The sequence below is a fragment of the Gopherus evgoodei genome, chromosome 2 (genome assembly GCF_007399415.2).
Source record: "Gopherus evgoodei ecotype Sinaloan lineage chromosome 2, rGopEvg1_v1.p, whole genome shotgun sequence".
NCBI lineage: Eukaryota > Metazoa > Chordata > Testudines > Testudinidae > Gopherus > Gopherus evgoodei.
This window is the reverse complement of record NC_044323.1, coordinates 251,598,232-251,611,559: the sequence shown is the minus strand read 5'-3', so window position 1 is coordinate 251,611,559 and position 13,328 is coordinate 251,598,232. Positions and strand designations below refer to the sequence as shown.

Below are 13,328 nucleotides of genomic sequence, written 5' to 3'. Positions count from 1 at the left end.
TCCTAGTGTTAATGCAATGAGAGATACCCTTTTAATAAACCAGGAGATAAATGGCTGTGTTAGCAAATCAAAAGGAACAGTTTCAGATGCATGCTGTGAAACATGAATATAACTTAAAATGAAACACATTCAATCTTTTTGTAAGTTTATTTTATACTATCTCACTAACATAACTAGTTTACCAAGCTCTAAAATGAGATTAGTTACAACAGCTGGGTCAGTCAAAGTATGTTCACACAATGACTTCTCTAAATATTGGCTCTACTTGTTATTCTCCCCTGTTCAAATATATGAACACAGTGAACAATGTAAAAATCATCTACTCATCAGGGCAGCATAAAGTCAGAGACTTCACATTCAATATTTGATTAAAGTATCTGAAATCACAAATGACTAAGAGCCAGATATCTGGGCCCAGAGAAAGTTGGCTCTAAATCACCGTTCCACTCTTCTGATACTAGGCTTGAATGGGCTGAGGGCTACAATAAATTATGCCAGCTAACCTATCCCCAGCTACACCATCTTAATATTACCTGGGGACTCCTCTTTTGTCAGGAGAATCTCCAGCTTCTCATGGCTCCATCCCCTTTGCACTGAGTGGCACAAAGAAAATGTAGCTGGGAACTGGTTCTAAGACATTGGAGCATCCATATATGTTTTCTCCTTACAGAGAGACTTGGATGTCTATACACCTATTTGCTCCCCTTTGATATCCACAGGGAGTACCAAAATACATATGCTATAACTGTCAGAAGAAAATCAACAAGTTACTGGTTGAAAGTTGCAATAAAATTAGAATGTGATAAAGATATTTAAAATCTACTTTTCTATATTTAAACAATGTATTTGGAAATCAGTTGCATCAACTTAAAGCAGAATGAGACAGGACATTTTAAATTGAGAAAGTAAACGACAGTGGGACAAATGCTACTTCCAGTTACACTAGTGTAATCCTCTGCTAACAAACGTAAATTGGATTCCACCAGTATAATTAGGAGCAGAATTTGGCCCAGCATTTTTTGAATATAAAGATGACTTCACATTTTTTAGAAACTTGTATAGAAACACAGGAATTGACATATTGAGACAGAACAGTGACCTAGCTTATCGAGTATACTGTTCACATCAGTTGCTGTCACACCAGATGCTTCAGAGGAATAAACCACCATCACCTCCAACTGTATAGAATCCTGTAATACTATAATGTGATCAGTTTGATAGCCCTAGTAATTTTCTTCTAGCAGTGAGTGTAACTATGGATACTATTATTAATCATGTAATACCTAACCATTTTCTGAATCATACTGAACTCTTTGCCTTAATTATATCCCGCTACAAACAGCAGGTGCCACACATTGTACATTGGGTAAAAAAAGCATCCGCGTTTATCTCTTAATTTTTTTTCCCTTTTACATTGTGTATGTCCATGTGTTTTTGAATTACTACACAGGTTAAAAAAAAAAGAGATGACCAGCTGACCATCTCTCTACAATTTGTTATGATGCCTTTATCACTTTTCCTTTTTCATCTAATTAAGTGCATCTTTTAAAATTATCATAGTATAGAAACCCCACCATGCCTCTCATAACTTTCACTGCCTTTCTTTGGACTGTTTCTACTACTGTATGGAATTTGTGTGTGGGACTGCCCAAAGCTGAGTGCAGTATTCAAAGTAAGTTATACCAGTGTAATACATTGACACTTTAATATTTTCTTTAGTACACTCTGTCCCTCTGTAAATACACTCTAACCCCTTATTTGCATGTCTCCCCATTCCTGCAGATACAGCAGACGTCCTAGCTGAAGAGTATACAATGACATCTTGATCCTTTCCCTGAAAACTCTCAAGTCTATTATGTATGAGTAGGTTAAATTGATAATTTCTGTGAGGATTAGTTTGTGTTTATCCATGTTGAATTTCATCCTTCTGGAGTTCCTTACAGGCTCCTTAGTAGTGACTAATCTAAAGCAATTACTTGTATATATTATTGCTCTTTGCACACAAGAATCATTTAATTTTTCACTATACATTTCACCTGCATACACAATGAGTAGTCATTGTACCAGTGCATCTGTATTGAAACTCTCAGAGTGGCTGGCTTTTAGTTTTCCTGACAAATCTCTAGTGTATGCAGTGTTGTTGTAGCTGTGCTGGTCCCAGGATATTAGAGAGATAAGGTGGATGAGGTAATATCTTTTATTAGACCAACTTTTGTTGGTGAGAGACAAGCTTTTGAGCTTAGACAGAGCTCTTCTTCAGAAGAAGAGCTCTGTCTAAGCTCAAAAGCTTGTCTCTCTCACCTAGGGTGACCAGGTGTCCCGATTTTATTGGGACTGTCCCAATTTTGGGGTCTTCTATTACCCCACACTCCCTGTCCCGATTTTTCACATTTGCTGTCTGGTCACCCTACTCTCACCAACAGAAGTTGGTCCAATGAAAGATATTACCTCAACCACCTTGCCTCTCTAAAGTTTTGGTGAGCACTCTTCCTACTCCATCTGAGAGTAAGGAACCTCATATGAAATTATTTCCTCTATACTGCCCTTAAATAGCTGGCAAATTGCTCAGTGCCATAAGAAGTGAGAGCACTGGATCCACTAAAGAAATTGCTGATAAACTTATGGTGAGTATTATTATTATTAATTTGTATTACTATAGTGCCTAGAAGCCCTAGTCGGAGACTAAGACCTGATTGTACTACGAGCTGCAGAGACACAGCATACAAAGATGGTTCCTGATCCAAAGAGCTTATTCAAGAGCCTTCAGGATGGGGTCATTGGGCATATCAAAGGTCATTACTCCACATCCACTAGGAAGAGGGTTGCAGTCTCTAAACAGGTACCAGAAGCATAGAGAATGAGTAAAATCAATCCCTATGAAACAGCCCTTAAACTGATAAACTTTTGCTGTGAAAACTTCCCCAGTAAAGAATAAATACCTAAAAAGCCAGCACCATCTCAGTGAAATTCAAAGGTCAAGCAGTCCCTTGGGAACCTACCCTTACTGAACACTATCGGGGAGGCTGAGGGATATGGCACTGGCAACCAATCACAATGTAATTCTGCTGGAGAATATAGTCAGTTATTAATTGTTATTTATTATTTATATTACAGTAGCAATCAAAGACCCCAAACAGAGATTAGGGCCCTGTTTATATTAAGCACTGTACAACAGAAGCCTGTGCCAAAGATACCATGAGCTGGAAACATGTCATCATATATAGTTTTGCAGAAATGAAACAATTACTGACAAATATATATCCTGCAAAGAACACAGGAAATAGAAGAGTGCTACTGTCTATGCATGCATAAGAAATAAAACAGCACTTGGAAAACCAACACTTTAAAACAAAAAAAAGCTACATTCCCATCTTTCACAAAAATTAAAGACTGCAATAGGAAAGGACAAGTTTGGCCTCTCAAGCCCAAAATTAGTAATTCCTTTTCATAAAACGTTGGTTGGCTGTTTACATTGATGTCTATCAGAATTCTCAAAACAATGTTCACAGTACCATGGTTCAGTAAGAAAGATTATCTCTGTCCAATAGTGAAGTTTTCTTTTGTTTGTTTTTTAAATCATCTTATGTTCTAAGTACAACAAATCTTTCTAACAATGCAGTGTAGTTTAGTCTCCAGTGAATCAGGATGACATTTATACAACAGTATACTCTTGGCAACAAGGTCACATGGACAACTATGGAGAGAGAAGTACATAAACATTACTGAAAAATTTGCTATTTGGTAGGTGAGAGGTGAATTATGGGAAATTTTGTCATGTTTGTAGAAGACTGACACATGCTCTACATACTTTGTGCTTGATAAGGTTATTCATCTTCTTAGATCCAACTATTTTGCTGATGCTGGGGAAACTGTAGTACCACCGCCACCTGAAGTTCACTGAGATTTTCACCTAAAACCTTCAGAATTTTTCAGACTGTTATTATTAATTTATTATTATTTGTATTATCATGGTACTTAGGAGCCCTAGTCATGCTTCAGGACCCCATCGTGTTAGATGCTGTACAGACACAGAACAAAAGGACAGTCCCTGACCCAAAGAGCTTTCTACCTACAGAGACAAGACCAAAGACTTTCTATCACAAGCACTATGAAATAGGTCATTTTGAAAACATATTGTTCAGGGTACATTTAAATGAGGCTATATGTGAAACACTGCAAAACTATTAATATGGCCACTTTAATATTTATGCAGCCATTCAAATAATTCAATAGTACGCAGAAGACCTATAAACAAATCTGGATTTGGTCTCCCATTGCAAAAATTAACTGCTGACTTTCCTTAAGTAAGATGCAAGACCTTATCACTATACATATATTTGTACTGCAGTTAAACAAGAACCATGTACCCACACATCCTCCATGAAACTACTACAAAATAGGAAAGATTGCGAAACAAAAAGGAACATTCCAAGGATAAATGGGTAGGGGAAATCCCTGATGTCCTTCCAGCATCAGCATGTGAAACAGAAACTACTTACATGAACAATGAACAAAGATCCATCTAAGGAAGAAAGACATAAGGAGAATGTTCTGAAAAAGTTCCTAGATTTTAGTTGGGTGTTCGTGTTTCTGAGAAAACTGCCTAATAATATCAATATTTATATAGGCCCAGATAGACTCTCAAGTTAACACCTCATTGTGGTGAATGGACATACTGTCCACATCTTGGCGGCTGCTGCTACTAGTTGGTTGGAGGCAGCTTGGGGAAAGGCTGAGCTAACAGAACAAAATTCCATCAGCTTATATTACAAAAGCTATATTTCCAAAGTAATAAACAAAAATAAAAAAGTAAAAGAACACTGTTAACCTGAAATGTAGTCAATTCCCTAAAATAAGTTTTAAATAGTTTCAGATACTACACCCAGCCTGGCATTCCTTTGCTGATTTTTGTGTATTTGCAGTCACACTTCCCCATATTTCTCAATTCTGTTCCTTCTCTGTCAATATAAGAAAGACCAATGCAAAACAGCAGGATTAATTACCTGAATGAACAGCTAAAACAGTGCAACTAATAATACATAAAATGATGTCAAATGCACAAAATAACCTCAAACGAGAGAAAAGTATTTTTCTCTTTTTTTTAAACATATATTTATATTAGGTTTTACTTGCAACTGTAACAAGAACAACATTTTTACAGATTTTGATGTTAACGGTGTGTATGGTTTTCCTGTAAACCAAAATGTAAATTCTGGAGAAAAAAGTGACTACTTAAAAAAATGACACAAAAGCAGCAGTGTTCCAGTTTCCTTGTGAGATAAATTTTTCCAGAGTCCTTCATGTCTTCTGAGCAATCCGGATGGAGATAAAACAGAACCTGCTTTGGGTCTGCCAGTTTAACATTACTGTGACTGGCATGAGCTAGAACAAAATGAGACTCCAGAGAAAGGAGGAATGAGCAGAGGAGAAAGTGAAAGAAAGAAAATGAAACAAAAAAGCACAAAGAATATAAAGAAGATAATGCCCAGAAGGAGCAGAGTAGAGCATAGAGACAAAAGAAGAAGAGCAAATAATTAATTAGGATTCTGACAGGAGATTTAAAGAGGTGCTGAACCTGCAGATAAAGAGTAGAAAATACAGTACAGTAGTTGGAAATGGGAGAAATGATAAAGAGGAGGCAGAGGGGTAAATGCTGCTTTCTCCCAGCTAACCTTCACAAGTTTATTCTGACGAAAGGGACAGCAGAGTGAGTGACTGCTTAGCTGAGTGAAGAGAGAGGTGACTCCAAGCTGCAAAAACTTTCTGTGTACATCAACCCAACCCCTACCAAAACTGTACTCTTGGCCACTCCCAAAATATCACACACACCCTTATGGCAGGTACCCTGGTTAATCACTTTGACAATCCAACTACTCTTGTATAGCCAATCAGCCTTTTCAGCCAGCCAGCTGGTTGCCATACCTCTCAAACTCTCCATCCATAGGCACAGAGCAGGTGTGAGTCACTAGTTCTGGGGCTATTGTAACTCTGCTGCATAGTAATGGATACGAGTATGGGAGAATGAACTTTAAAAGTCCTTGGACAGCACTCTTCCAGTCATTGGAGGATGCTGCTATGTTAGAACCTCAAGAGACCAACAAAGTATATTCGGTGACTCTCCCTAGAGATCATCTGCCACATGTGCCAATCAAGCTAGGTCAAAATCACAGAGAACACTTCTGGAAAGGAAGCAGCATATACAGTGAATGTCTAATTTAGCATTCTGCAACTGTTAACACAGAATAGGAGGCTGCAGAGATCATGGGAGTTCTGAGGGCCAACAGCCAGAGAGACACATTTCTGTTTGACTGAGCCTGTAACCTGTAAGCCTTGTTGTTCTCATGGAACTGTTTAAAATACAGCATCTGAAGCTATTAGAAAAGGACAGGTGTATTAAACATATTGTTACTGAATTTATGCTATGTCTTATAAACAACTCAGTTTATAGGGCATTAGTGTACATTATATAAATATGGTATATAAACATATAAATATATATATATATATGTTACACTACAGATTCTATTTTTCCCACAATTATGCAAACTAATGCATAAAGATATTAACCTGATAACACATGCCTTACTTATCCTTTAGATAAATAGTGATGATTACATAAGGCTGTGTAGTTTTGTTCCCGTGATAAATAGAGTCATTGTTTTCTGTCTGATAATGCCTGCTGATAACTAATTATATTCAAGTTTTTAAACTACATACCTAAAACATTTACTAGAGCTCATGTAGAAGAATGGAATGGGGAGGCGGGTCAAGTCTCACTACACCAGACTAACTCAATTGAAGTTGTTTACACTAGAATAATTAAGATCACATGGACCATAGGTTCTTCTAGTCTCAAAGGGATTTGTTCTTTACTCTGATTGGCAAATAGTTCTCTCTAATTATCCACAAACCACTCAGAAAATTAAATTATGAATTTCAGTTTGTCCATTTTTGGTTTTGTTTATTAATATTCATAGTAATGTAATTGTGTATGTATGATTGGTCATATGGTGGACCTCAATCCCAGACTTTGCTTACTTGAGAAATTAATTAAGCTTAATTATGAAACTAATTTTGGATTGTTCAGAAATCTGTTTTTGCATGACCAATCACGAGTTCACAATAATGAACAACAAGTAAGCTAAAAGAAACCATTCCCAAACCAACCAATAGTCTTAAATCTTTTGTATTAGCTTTCCTGTGAGAAATGATCAAAATAAAAAAATATTGTACAAGTATGTCAACATTTACAATCAGAACGCAGAGAAAAAAAGGCTAAATTTCATCAATCTTTGCTGCTACAAACGTACTTCTACTAAACATCAAAAAGATTCTTGTAGTGATCTGTTTCATTCTTCTTTTGCTTCCATAACTTGTAAGGAGACACCTTCACCTCTTTTTCCTTGATCCTTTGCACTGAACCTGTCTTCTAATCTTTTAGCCTTGAACTACTGAGTTCACACTTCATTTCTAATCTTATTACCTCAGCAACACAGGGTTCCCCCACTGGCTTTTCTGTTCTGACCACACTAAAAGCCATTATTGTGTCCCTATAACTATAATAATTTCATCCTTTGTCCATTTCACTTTCATAAACCTTGTTCATTAAGGTCTATGGATTTTGGATTAGCAGTAAATTCCATTTTTTTCCATTGTATTCAATGGCTTTTGATCAGGCCTTAATCTCATGAATTTTTTTCCTCAAACTATAAAGTTCCTATTTTCTGTTTCTCACATCGTTAGAAAAGACTTGCGTAAAAATTCTCTCCTGATCTTTTTTTTTTTTGGCTTGACTCATGGCCTGGAGGTTGCAACCATTGTGATGAGTTTCTTTCCTATATTTATGACTATTAAATTCAACAAGCACCTAAAGGTCTCTCTTTTACTAACTGATGTTGCCTTAATGATGAGTGAATGATCTTGAAACAGCATTTAGAGATTTTTCTCCTACTGTTTTTAATTACTGTATATTATATACTATTTCTCTTCAAATTAAAAGCAATGGAAAACCCTCAGGAACATTTAAGAGCTCACCAGGAAGCTTGATCTACATTTTGTTTCTGCAGGAAAAGGAGGTGGAGAGGTAACAACAGCTGAACCTTAGAGCTCTCTTTTGTCAATTTCAGCTAGTGCCTGGCTGCTGAGCACTTCACATTTCATTCTCAATTTTTTCTATAGGCTTTAGGAACCATCCCCAGATGGGTTTACAAAAGTAACAAGACAGGTCTTTGTAGAAGGCTCTTTAGCCCTTCTCTCCATGATATTAGGAGTTTCTACTACCAACCAGCCCACAGGTTACATGGATACTTTTGGAGTATTCAGACTCATTTTTCAGTAGTAGCCCTGTTAGTCTGTATCAGCAAAAATAACAAGGAGTCCTTGAGGCACCTTAGAGACTAACAAATTTATTAGGCCATAAGCTTTCATGGGCTAGAACCCACTTTCATGGAAGCATGAAGTGAAGAATACAGGAGCAGGTATAAATACATGAAAGGATGGGGGTTGCTTTACCAAGTGTGAAGTCAGTCTAATGAGATAAATCAATTAACAACAGGATACCAAGGGAGGAAAAATAACTTTTGAAGTGGAGTCTCTTACTACTTCAAAAGTCATTTGAGGCTTCCTGTAGCTGAGTGGGCAGGTAAGGGCTGGATTTTAGGGCTTGATCCAAAGCCCACTCGAGTCAATGAGAGTACAGTAGAACCTCAGAGTTACAAAAAGCAGAGTTACAAACTGACCAGTCAATTACGCGCCCCCCATCCCATTTGGAACTGGAAGTATGCAATCAGGCAGCAGCAGGGGCGCCCTTCCCACTCCAAAAAAGGAAATACAGTACTGGGTTAAAAGTAAAACTACTAAAAAAATAAAGGGAAAGCAGCATTTTTCTTCTGCATAGTAAAGATTCAAAGCTATATTAAGCCAATGTTCAGTTGTAAACTTTTGAAAGAAAGACCACATAATGTATTGTTCAGAGTTACAAACATTTCAGAGTTATGAACAACCTCCATTCCCGAGGTGTTCGTAACTCTTGAGGTTCCACTGTACTTTTATTGACTTCAATAGGCTGTAAATCGGGCCCTTAATTGATTTTGTTTGTTTTCAACTCTTTCTGAGTTTTCTGTTGGAAACTGCGTGCTCAGTTTTACCCTGCTCATTTTATAACACATGCTTCTAGATATGCAGATGCTACTCTCATTTCCATCTTGCTGGCAATTCTGACAGAGGGGCAGGAGGGCAGGTAATGGAATGGACATGAGCAACATATCTTGAAGAACAACAGTTATGAAAGGTAGGGAACCGTTTTTTCTTCTTCAAGTCCTTGCTCACGTTGATTCCATTCTAGGTGACTCACAAGCAGTATCCGTGGAGGTGGGCTCCGAGTTCACGGTCGTGCAGCTTGCAACACTGCTCTGCCAAAGCCAGCATCGTCTCTGGCCTGCCTCGGTTAAGTGCATAATGAGACAAACACATGGACAACCAGGTGGCGGCCCTGCAGATATCCTGGATCGGTACTTGAGGTGGAAAAGCTGCTGAAAAGGCTGAATGGGCGGTCACAATCGCCGGAGGAAGCACCTTTGCCTGATTGTAGCAGCAACTGATACAGGCAGTGGTCCAAGACGTAATTCTCTGAGCAGACACTGGACAACATTTTATCCTGTCGGCCACTGCAAAGAACTGTTCAATTATGAAACGGCTTGGTCCACTCAATGTAGAAGGCGAGTGCCCTTCTGACATCCAGAGAGTGCAACCTGCACTCCTCCTCCATCTTATGAGACTTTAGAAAGAAGACAGGTAAGAATATGTCCTGGCTCATATGAATCTATGAAACAACCTTGGGTAGGAAAGCTGGATGCGGCCACAGCTGGACCTTATCCTTGTAAAACACTGTATAGTGTGGCTCTGAGGTAAGTACCCTAATCTGAGACTCTACAGCAGATGTTATTGCGACCAAAAAAGCAATCTTCCAGGAGACAAGAAGGAGGGAACAGGAAGCCAAAGCCTCTATGGGAGAACCCGTGAGCCACAACAGCACAAGATTCAGGTCCCACAGAGGTATAAGGTTCTGGATATACAGGTAGAAGTGCTCCAGGCCCTTGAGGAACCTGACAGTCAAGTCTTGGGGAACAACTGGCCTGCCCTGAAGTGGAGGATGGAAGGCCAAAATAGAGGCCAAGTGGACCTTAATAGATAAAAGGGACAAGGCTTGGAGCTTGAGATGCAGAAGGTAGTCAAGGATTAACTGCAGGGAGGCCCGCTTGGGTCTAATACCTTTAACCAAGGTCCAGCCCATAAACCATTTCCATTTGGCCAGGTAGAGATGGAGGGCTTCCCTGCCTACCAGGACCTGCTGGACACCAGCCAAGCACTGTTGCTTCTCAGCATTTAACCATGCAGCAGCCAGGCCACAGCGTTTTTGCAATCTTAAGGACCCCTGGGTGGAAAAGCAGTGCGATATGGGCCAGGATGGTGGAAGATATGATGTTGAAAGGTCATCCAATTGCTCTGTCAGCTCCTCAATTTCCAGGTTTAAGTTGGCAGCCACCCTTTTAAGGAGAGCCTGGTGCTCATTAAAGTTGTTGGGGGGACTGCCAGTCAGGGAGCACCCCGCAATCACTTTGTCCGGCGATGAAGACAATGAGTGCATTGCTGGGGGAGGGGCAGGTTCCCCTTCCCCTTCTGGGGACAGCTCCTTAGGCATTGGATCTTGTTGTGCTGCCCCTGTGTTGGATTCCGCACCGTGCTCCAATTCCAGCGGTGCCAGGGTTGGTTTGTCTGAGGCAGCCAGGGAGGAGTGGTGGGAGTATGGATCTGGCATCATTGGTACGCCCCCAGGGTTCCAGAAAGGCCATCGAGCTGGCCACTGGCCCTGCTGCCGCCGCGAATGCTGTGCCGGTCTTATGGATTGATGGTGATTGACATTTTTTGGCTAGGGGCTGAACTTCAGCTCCGACTCAGAACCTTTCCCGTTCGGTGACCAAGATGGGGCTGTGGAGGCCTGTATCTGCCGACTGACCCTTGCCGGAGACCAGTGTCTAGAGGGTAGGGATCGATGCCTGCCCCCCAAGTTGTACCAGGAAGGTGGAGACCTGTGTCGGGACGCGGAGTGGTCCCGCATCAGTGGGGATCAATGCCTTGGAGATCATCTAGATGATAGTGACCCGCACTGTGGCAATCTCTGGGGAGAGGCTCGCTGGTACTGAGCATACGGAGACCGGTGCCTCGATTACAGCGTTCCATGCCTCATAGAAGGAAAGCATTGTGCTGGGGACCTGGATCTTCTGGCCGGAGACTGAGGCTGCAGGGCCGGGATCCAAGGCTATGGGGATGGGGATAGACGCCTGCGATCCAGGGACCAATGCAGTTCCACTGCCCTTTGGGGTAGTCCTATTGCTGGCTTGCCCTTGGATTGCAGGGCTTTAGCTAAGTCCACCATCTGGCACGGCAGCATCTGCAGTGCTGCCAGGCCCACTAGGTCTTTAGTTGCCCAAAGCCCCCTTCCCCTCCTTATATGATGCCAGGAAGCCCTTTTTCTTCTTCTGCTTCTTCAGCACTGGTGAGGCAAAACTGTGCTGGGTAGAGCCCAGTGGCAGCAGTGTGCTCCACACCAAGGCCAAGGTGAAGCGGAGTCTGACTGGGAGGGTTCTGAAGCCAGATGAAGCGTGGCTTCCATGAGGAGGGCCCTCAAGCAGATATACTTCTGGGTTCTGGAGGGAAAGTTCTTGCACTTATCCTTTATATGGGACTCCCCCAAGCAGTTTAAATAGCTGCGGTGGGGGTCACCAACAGGCATCAACCTGTTGCATAACAAACACAGTTTGAAGCCCAGGAAGGACTCTAACTACTAAACTAACAACACTTAATCTAATGGCCAAGAACTATATACAAAGACGATAAACAAAGGGCTGTTAAGAACAGCAAGAATGCAAGACAAGGCACTCTAACCAACCGTCACGGGTGATAAGAAGGAACTGAGAAGGCGTGGGGCCAGCAGTGCCTAATATTCCAACGCATGAGAGCAGCACTCAAGAGAGCACCACAGCCAACCCTACAGATAGCGCTGAGGCAAAAATCACCAACAAACTGTGCATGTGGGCACGCACACACCTAGAAGGGAATCGACATGAGCAAGCACTCGAAGAAGAAGAAAAACTCCAGTCAAAACAGCACAAAGTTTTTTAAGAACCAACAGCCCTTGCTTTGCCTGCTTCTGCCCTTACAGATGGAGACTCTAGCAGGCTCCTTTCTGAAGCTTACTCCTAAGCCCACATGGTTGAGGGAGAGAGAAAGCTGTAGGGAGGCATGGTCTGATTCCTAGAGCCCCCAGTATGGGAGAGGAGGGTGTCTCTCCTGCACCGTACTGAATCCAGCAAAATGTTGAGGAGAGGGTTAGCCCTGGTTGGGTCCCTTTTTGCCCCTACTCTTCCCCTCCAACCTTCCCCTCCCACCCCCAAGTGAAGCAGTCTCTATTATCAGTCAAACCCGCCAGAATTTTTTTTTTTAATCTGTGTTGAAAATTTTCAGGGCCCTTTCTCTGTCAAAAATCAAATTTTCAATAAAACATTTAATCAGCTAAATCATTTTTCAACAAAAATTTAATTGAAAACTCAATTTGGAAAAAACTGTACTTCTACAAGGAAAGAGTTGTTGCTTAGGAGTCTCAACACTCAGGTGGGAAACAGAATCCTGCATTCTAACTTAGGCTTTCACACTCTCCATGGTTTCAAGTCAAGTCTGCACTAGAGCTGGGTGGGAAATAGGATTCCTATTCAGTGAATATTTTCAAGAGTTTTAAAATTTTCCCATATTGAATCAGGATAAAAAGTCTAAATTTTGAAAGTATTCACAAACCAAATGAACAGATTTTTTGGGATCAAGTCAATCGAAACATTTTGTCAAAATAATTCTGTAATATTTCATTTTGATTGTGAGCTCTCTCTCTTAAAAAAACAAAACAATACAAAAAACTTTTTAGCCTCTTAGCTTAAATTTCTAAACAACAGGTCATTTCAAACTAGAAAACTGAAAAATTGTGTTTCAACAACTTCAAATCTTTTCTCTTTACTCTTTTTTGAGTTAGGAAATTAATTAAAATGAACCCCGTTTCATGAAGAGTTTTGACAAACTGGCATTTTTTGACAACAAAAAGATGGTTTGTCAAAAAATTCCCAGTCAGCTCTAGTCATAACTTTTCTAGCTCCATTTTTCCATCTTTGAAATGTGGGCAGAAATATCTCTACCTCACACAAAAAAGGGTGCTGCAAAGATTAATAAGTTAATATTTAAAGATGAAAGGTGCTATTATAAATGTGAATGTATTTGGAAAAAGT

At 40.4% G+C, this 13,328-nt stretch overlaps 1 protein-coding gene across 4 annotated transcripts in view; it reads right to left on the bottom strand.

Moving 5' to 3' along the window:
• The window catches only part of SLC26A7 (solute carrier family 26 member 7), a 157,429-nt gene that overhangs the window by 90,455 nt on the left and 53,646 nt on the right, over nt 1-13,328 (bottom strand). The window lies entirely within an intron of this gene.